Source organism: Saimiri boliviensis, chromosome 3, assembly GCF_048565385.1.
Source record: "Saimiri boliviensis isolate mSaiBol1 chromosome 3, mSaiBol1.pri, whole genome shotgun sequence".
In the NCBI taxonomy this organism is placed as follows: Eukaryota; Metazoa; Chordata; class Mammalia; order Primates; family Cebidae; genus Saimiri; species Saimiri boliviensis.
Window position 1 is genome coordinate 170,618,229 of NC_133451.1, and position 9,163 is coordinate 170,627,391.

At 31.9% G+C, this 9,163-nt stretch overlaps 1 non-coding gene across 1 annotated transcript; it reads right to left on the reverse strand.

The window, feature by feature from the left end:
- Nucleotides 1–8,070: 8,070 nt before the first annotated feature.
- LOC120367835 (U6 spliceosomal RNA) lies at nt 8,071–8,177 on the reverse strand. The gene has a single exon (XR_005582109.1). It is a non-coding gene; the product is annotated as a U6 spliceosomal RNA (small nuclear RNA).
- Nucleotides 8,178–9,163: the final 986 nt, after the last annotated feature.

Below are 9,163 nucleotides of genomic sequence, written 5' to 3' on the forward strand. Positions count from 1 at the left end.
AGGAAATGTATTATAAACACACAACTTAATAATATTCAGCCTTAAAGAAAAAAGAAGTCTGTCATTTATGGCAGTGTGGATGAACCTGAAAGACACTATATTGAGTGAAATTAGATAGGCACAGAAAGGCAAATACCACATGGTGTCACTTACATGTATTGTGTAAAAAGTTGAAATCATGGAAGTAGGGAGTAGAATGGTGGTTACTAGGAGCTGTGGGAGAGGAAGGAGACTGATGAGAAGTGGGCCAAAATACATAAAATTTCAGTACAATAGGAGAAATTAATTCAGAAGACATTTGTACAATATTGTGACTATAGTTAATATAAACGTATTTTTGAAAATTGCTAAGAAAATAGATTTTAAGTGTTCTCATTGCAAAAGTAAGTATATGAGAAAAATGCATCTCAATTAGCTCAATTTTGCTATTTCACAATGTACCTATTTCAAAACAACATGTATACAACAAGCACATGCAATCTTTGTTGATTACAAGTTTTCAAATATATTGTACACTGTTATTACATCATACATTGTATTAATGGTCATATCTTTGTATATATATTTACTAAATAAAATCTTTAACTGAGAAACAGGAAATGTTTGGGGAAGCTTAATATTGTTAATAAATGAATATATCCAGCAGCTATTTATTCAATAATACCAGGTTTTTGATGTGAATATCGTGATGACTTCTATTGAATAGCTCATTTGTTACATAGCCTTTTTAGTTCAAATGATTATATGAATTAGAACAAAGCACACAAAATAAAAAAATTAAATAAAAATGAAGATTAGTTTTAAGATATAGGTTTCTCAAAGGGTTCTCAGTTTCTCATTCAGTTGTGATATATGTTTAATTGTAACTTCTTAGGATTTTTCTGGCTTAGTTTTTCATTTTTTTCTAATGTGACTGGAATTTATGATTAATTTTAGGTCTACATTTGGAAGAATACAAGCACCATTTTTCTGTCTTGTTCAGGACACTGACTTAATCTTATAATATTATAAATAAATATATTTCCAAGCTGTTACTTGGGTTATTATTAATCTTAGAAATACATTCAATTTCCCTTTTGGAGAGACAGCATACACAATAAATAAAAATATTCATAATATAACAATATGTTCATAATGCAATATATACATTTCAGAAACACAAAGACTGTTCAAAAGAGTATGTTCAAATAAATGATGATATAATCAATCTTGCATCTAAAAGTTTATTTAAAAATTATCTAATGATTAAAATGATTTGTAAGAAAGTTATACAGACATGCTGCAACTCTAGAATCACAATTGACTATAGTAGGGTCTGATGGCATTTTGTTATTAAATGCCAATTTTAACCAGCTAATTAGTCTTGATATTTTAATAAGGATTGACTTTTTATAATGAATGTGGGACTCTTCAATCCCAGATATAATTAGTTCATTCTGATGTGTTCTACAGATTGTCAAAAATCATAGAATATCTCCAAGAGCAACTCCTAAGAGATTTCCTTTTCCATTATTTTGAAAGTAACAAAACAAATTTAATACAGTTACTTATATCTCAAATGTTTTCTCTTAGAACTAATCCATATATGATTTTTCATATCCCAAATTCATTTGAAAAAAGTAATTCATGTCTATATATATTTTAGTTTATAGGTATTCTGTTCTAAGTATTGGGTATTCTTACATAAAAATAATAACAAATTTCAAGTGAGGAAAAAACAAACTAAAATTGTTCATCCTTTAATTCCTTCACTCCTTCATTCATTTTTTTTTTTAAATTGTACTTTAGGTTCTGGGGTACATGTGCAGATCATGTAGGATTGTTGCATAGGTACATACTTGGCAAAGTGGTTTGCTGCCTTCATCACCCCATCACATATATCTGGTATATCTCCCCACGTTATCCCTCCCCACCATCCCCACCCCACATTGTCCCTCCTATAGCCCCTCCCACCACAACTGACAGCAGTGTGTGATGCTCCCCTTCCTGTGTCCACGTGTTCTAATTATTCAACACCTGCCTATGAGTGATAACATGGGTGTTTGGGTTTCTGTTCTAGTGTCAGTTTGCTGAGAAAGATGGTTTCCAGATTCATCCATGTCCCCATGAAGACAGGAACTCATCGTTTTTTATGGCTGTGTAGTATTCTATGGTGTATTTGTGCCACATTTTCTTTATCCAGTCTATCGCTGGTGGACATTTGGATGAGTTCCCGGTCTTTGCTATTGTAAACAGTGCCACAGTGAACATATGTGCACATGTGTCTTTATAATAGAACAATTTATAATTCTTTGGGTATATACTCAGTGATGGGATTGCTGGGTCAAATGATATTTCTATTTCTACGTCCTTGAGGAATCACCACACTGTCTTCCACAATGGTTGAACTAATTTACACTCTCACAAGCAGTGTAAAAATGTTCCTATTTCTCCACATCCTCTCCAGCATCTGTTGTCTCCAGATTTTTTAATGATTGCCATTCTAACTGGTGTGAGATGGTGTCTCAATGTGGTTTTGATTTGCATTTCTCTAATAAAAATTGAATAAAATCTAAGGGATACAACATATTTATTATAATTAAAATGGAAGATTATTGCTATAATATTTTTAGTAATAAAGACAAAGGAACATAGTTAACATATTCCTCCTAGCCTTATGGTTTATATATCAGACTTTACATTTATGTTCCATATAAATTTTTACCATGAGTCTTCCCTCACAGTATATGAAATAATATAATAATCGACAGCATAAGCCAATAGACTTCCAACTGAGGTGTGAGACTCTCTAGAAATAATGCAAACCTGTCAAAAAAGGTAACTAAGCAGAAAATTTTGGGGAATTTAATTTCTGAATATTCAACTTTCAAATATATTACATCCTGCCACACACATTTCTAAAATACAAATTAAAGTATCAACAATTGTAAAATGGGGAAATTTTGTTGAATAAATTGAACATATGTTGGAATATGAACTATTTTTTATAGCAAAGAGAGTCAGATTATTATACATGAAGCTAAAAATCTTTAGCAGAAAAGGAGAATGCTTGGCTACTGCCCAGAGAGAATCCCTATTGGAGTTCTTTAAAAAATAATAATAAAATAAATGCCTGTAATAGGTTATTCTTACATAAAGGTGCATATTCCTGGCCTTGGATAGTTCTAGGCTCCTAGCATGTTGATACCGCTTCTGGTGCTAAGAGGTCCAGTTACGTCTGCATTATCTCAGGGTCTGCAAACTAGTATTTCTACTTTATTTTTGATTTTGAAGGATACATATTTTTCTATTCCTGTAAGCAATCTATAGCCATGGTGAGCTTCCTACCTTGGCTAATGGAGTTATTTCTTAAACTTATGAGTGTTTTTGTTGTTTCCATTGCTAATTAGTGTGTGTGCATCTGTATTTTTATTTCTGAGACGCACCAGGTTCAAGTGGACTGACTCAACCTTACTTTTCCAAAAAGTCCTGATTACTTTAAGATTTTTTAGAACACAAAATTCACATAGAATACATGTATTCTATTCTATTATTATAAAAATTCTTGCATAAATTGTTCTCAAACTGTTTTTGCACCTAAGTTTCAAGGTGGCCCAGAAGATTGTATGTTTTCTTTTTTCCAAGTGTCTTTCCCCAATCTCCCATTTCACCACTTAACAAGGGAAAGAACAACTCACATCTATATCGAATTCTCTTTTGCTGTTCAAAACTGATATTAAAACACAGTTGAAACAAACTTGCAGTCAATCTGAAATATTGGTGTCAGTGAGGGCACCGTATGTCATATAATGGTACATGACATGCAAGAAAGTGTTCATGCACTGATCATGATGATGACAGAGGATATATCTCACAGATGAAGAAAACTACTGGTTCTTCAAATAAATCCCCAGTCAAGAGTTAATTTATGCCATAACAGCCAGCAAATAATCTCAGTGATAAAATTTTTGTTTAAATGCTTGCCAAGCAATCAAGTAGAGAAGAATTTAACAATTCTTTTGAATTGAATAACTATGTTAACTTTTGTATTAGTTATGGTCCAGGCAGAAATCTGAAAAAAATAAATTAAAAAAGTACAGATTACTAACTAGTGAAAACGGATTGACGATGTAAAAGGATATAGAAAACACTAAGAAATGCAAGGATTACAAATGTAGGGGACAGCTGCTAGCTCTAGGTCTGACAAGGAGTACAATGGAGTGGAATCAATTTGGAAGAGGCCCCTTCAATTCTAAGATTCGAAACTCACAGAAGAAGGATAGTCTTCAGTCACTGGGTGGTAGAAAACTTTTCCACTAGGATTCTGGCAGAACTCTGGAATGTGGGCAACATTGGATCACCTGCTGCTCTTGGCAAGGTACCTGGCCACCTGAGAGCCACAGAACTTGCTGAGAAACTGCCTGTTTGGTTGCTATCAAACTTGTTTGTGTTGAGCAAGGATAGTCTAAGAACATCTTAGAAGAGAGAAGAGGACTGTGCCTATACTTGCTCTAAAAAATACTTTCAGATAGACAAAGTACAACCTAAATGTACAAATACTAAACAGAAATCCTGGTAGATCAGAGCATTGACTGCAGGAAAGAGGCTAAGAAGCACACATCGTTGTTTTACGTAAAATACATTTAGGGAAGATATTTTTCCATTATAAAATGAACACATTTTTCTTAACTGAGTATTCTATAATTATAAAATTACAAAATATAAAACATAAAGTATAAAAATTAGTGTCTTAAAATTAGAACTCATTTTTACCTTTTGACTTCTAAAAGGCCAGTGCAGATACTATTTTATGGAATTTATTTAGAAATTTTATATATTGTTACTATATGTTATATATATATATATATATATATATATATATATATATATATATGGTTATATAATTTTATAGTTACGTACTCATATTTATAGGTATACTTATAATTATATACTTAAATATGTATGAACACACACACACGCACACACACATACATATACTCTTATACATTCTGAAATGTTCTGTGGTAAAGACAGTGTTTAAACTCCTTAATCTAACTTTTATTACTTCATTGCATTACTAGTATTTTTAATATTTTACTTATATACTTCTTTACTTGTTTATATTTATTTTATTTATATTTTATTTTTGTATTTTATATTACTCATATTATTTATATTACATTAATTTTAACGGCAAAATCTGCAATTAGTTTTGCACTAACCTAATCAATAATTATAAACCTAGTTGGGGAAACATTGTCAGGAAAGGAATAATGCCACAAGTTGCAGTTTAACTTGTTTATAAAATATTGTCTCTACGGTGGTATGTTTAGACAATATCTAAATGTGTAATAAGTACATGATATTTGACAGAATACTAGGTAAAACAATGTGTTTACTTGACAACTTAGCCTTCGTTAGCCTTTTCCAAAAATGTATTGTTAAATCAGAAATTTTACATGAAAAAATGTTCTAGGCTGCATGAAATAATTTTAGTTGTTTGGAAATTATACTATATTATGATTTCTTCAATGTAAGTCTATTTTTAGAGAATATTATACTTAGATCAATTACTTGGGCCAGAGTTATAAAACTTTATAATCTCAAGTCTTTTGTAATTATTTATGATATTTTTTCATTTCCACTTGAAGATTCTGTGTGTTATGACATTAGGACCATCACTACTGTCAGTTCCATTATTTAAAATTTTTCCTTACATAGTGAAGAAGCCAGAATTTTCAAAGAATATCTGTACATGGAATCATTCACTACGAATTGTATATGTTACACTTTGATCTCAATTTCTACCTGATAAATGCTCATGGAGTTTTCTCTAAGAAGTTTTAGGTAAAAGGAGAGGTCTTGAAGTCAAACAACTAGCATTATAAACCTCATCTTACATCTAATAACTATTTGAATTACGGAATTAATAGGAGCTCTTTGTTCCCATTTTTTCTCAATTGTAAAATGAAAAATCATTTCCTAGATAGGCAATTAAATGACATAAATCCTGCAGTCAACAAAAGTAAGCTATATTTATCTTTCTATACCAATAAACATTCTAAATAACATTATATTACATGAATAAAAATACATAATTAATTTAGCAAAGAATTATTGAATGTCTATTATTCCAGACAATATGAAAATCATTACCATCCTGTACTTTATTGATAGTCAGCTGGGTCCCTGGTTAGACGCTATGTTGCTATGTTGTATGACATTCCGTGTTTGTGAATTCAAAATTTGATAATCTGATGGAAAGTACTGTTGGGTGAACCTTTGTGAGCTGGAACTGCAGATTCTGAGCCAGAATAGATATCTGTCCTCACGAAGATAAAATGCTTGACCTCTCAGGTGAGCATTTTCTTTTCCCAATGTATTCCCAATGAATTCAACTTATTACAAAGTTGTTTTTTTTTTTTTTGTTTTTGTTTTTTGTTTTTTTTTTTTGTTTTGTTTTTTGTTTTTTTGCGTGTGTGTATATTCAATCAATAATGCCATAGTAGTTGCTCAGCATTTGTCTTTATTGCTAAGTGGTTATGTACTGAGAAGTAGCGGTAGCTATACTAAACTTCGCAAGTGGGAGTCCATTTTCCAAGCCTGTATCTAATCTACATCTCTGCTACTGTGGCCACACCACCAATGTGCTAATTGTTCTAGTTCTTGGGTTGGCCAATGGTAAGGGTTAAGGAAATCCGTACTCTACCAGCAGAATAATAATAAAGGAAAATGACTGGCAAGGGTGAAGGAAGTAAGCAGGAGGAGTCCTTGGATGGCAGTTCATATTGGCCAGCTGTAAAAAGATTGAAGAAAGAAAGGAGTTTTGGACAGTCAGTGTCTTATACTGAAGTAAAGCTTTAAGAAGATTGTGTCTAGGCTAAAAGGGAGTCCTTGTGGTCTGCTGAAAAAGTCCCCCAAGGATATCAGGCCCTAGTTACCAGAACCTGAGAATATAATTTTGTTTAGTAATATATAAGATTAAACTACGTATTTTAGGATAAAGGTATTATCTTGGATAATTAAATTAGAAGTGTCCTCCTGAGAGAGAGGCAGAGGGAGATTTCACACTGATAGAAAAAGGAGAAGACACACACAAGAAAAGAAAGAAAATGGCCAAGGAAGCTGAGATGGGCGTGATGCAGCCACAGGTGGCAGGAAATGCTGCAGTCACCAGAAGCTAGAATAAGCAAGGGATGCATTCTTCACTGGAGCCTCTGGAGGAAGAATGGCTCTGATGACTTCTTAATATCAGTCCAGTGTTACTTGTTTCAGACTTCTGCTCCTAGCATCAATTAGAAAGAATTTCAATTGTTTTAAGTCACTGACACTTTGATAATCGTTCCAGCAGCTCTAGGAAACCAATGCGGTTGTCGAGTCAAAGTTGTCCAATAGAGGAAGTCAAAATAATAAAAAAAAAAATAGGTCAGGCATTGCCTAGAAGCCTCCTAGGGGAATTTTGACTTTGGGGCAACATGCAGTGGTGGATGAAGGACAGTGACAGAGGCCATTAATCAACTGCCTTCCCCACTGTCAGAGTTAGAAAGACGAGATTCACAGCCACTAAAGAAAAGGCAAACTTTTCATTTATGTTGCAGCTTAGTGTGTAGAATATCCTGCTCAAAAATGCAAAACAGTCAGTTTTTTCCAAGTCAGATGTGACATTTATGAAATTTACCCAAGTGTCGGGCCAAGCAGCAAGCTCCAATCAAAGTGAAATAAAAAGTGTACTTCAAAACTTCTCTGAGCAAAAATGATATAAAAAAACATATTAAATATTGTGTAAAACTACAGAAAGGAAATTATATAATTAAAAAAGAAAAAGGAAAGCATGATAAAAGTTTGAAAATATTTAGAATCTTACAATTATTAATAAGAATATTTATATAAAAATTATGAGTTGTAGCTGAAGTGGAAACCAGAGAATAATTTACATGTAGTTGAAGAATGACCAATAGATCATAATTTAAATCATCAAATTTAAAAAAGTTAAATTCACAGAAAGTTGGATAAAGATAAAAAAAGATAATAATAATGAAGATGAATAGCATTGAACCTATAAATTTCTTTGGGCAGTGTGGCCATTTTCATGAAAATATTGAGCACTTCATGAATTTGTAAGTCAGCCTTGTACAGAGGCCGTGCTAATCTTCTCTGTATCATTTTAATTTTAGTATATGTGCTGCCAAAGTAAGCACAAAATCATTTTTATAAAATTAAAAAAAAATCACAACTTAGATTTTAAGTGAAAATTAGTATTATAGGACTATATCATTAAAGAAAAGAATAAAATGTTCCCAATGGGTAGTGAAGTTTTAAAGTGGTAATTGGATTTGTAATTTGTAAATGGAAAATTAAAAAGATAACCGTAAGCAATTATTTCAATAGTGGGTATGTTATAAATAAACCAACAAACTCTGCATAGTTTTTATAACTCTGGAGGTATGCTTGACATATATCTGCTTTATGAGTTTTGGTTCTAATGCAGGTATGCACTTATGCATTCTACTTATAATTTAATTTTATCAGTTTTTGCTTATCTAATCTTGAAAAAAAAAGTTGACTCTGGAGCAGTAACTTTCATTTATAAGTCTAGGTGAGTTTGGCTGGGAAAGGCCAAATGCTAATTTTTCCTAAGCAATTATGAGTTGGTTTCAGAGACCTGTCAGGAACAGTGGGTGAGCAGATGACAGGGCAATTGTGACAAGCTCCTCAAATTAATCCTTGGGATGAAATGTTACTACACTCTGCTTAACACCATTTTATAATGTATAAAATTATTACATACTACATAATTCACGTTACTTTTACACACCATATTACACTTTATTAACATAACACTGACCCAGTGCTGTTATCCTGTTTATTAATATGTCTACATCATTTCTCCTGATGTCTAATGAGAACATTTCTATTACCTAAACTAAGGTTTTTAAGTTAGACAAAGAATATGTTTCAAGATGGCTTATAATCAAGTTTTGTTACTCTTAGAGGCACAAAGGCCAAATATTCTTGACTGTCTGTATTCCTTGGAAGAGAGAGATTTCAGGGGCTACCACAAAATGAATTATAATTACATAAACATGTAATATAATAATTATATATGTTATTGTGACTAAGATAATAAAGTAGTATTTTATATGAATAGTTTATTATGATTATTTTGCAATAAAGTAATACTTCA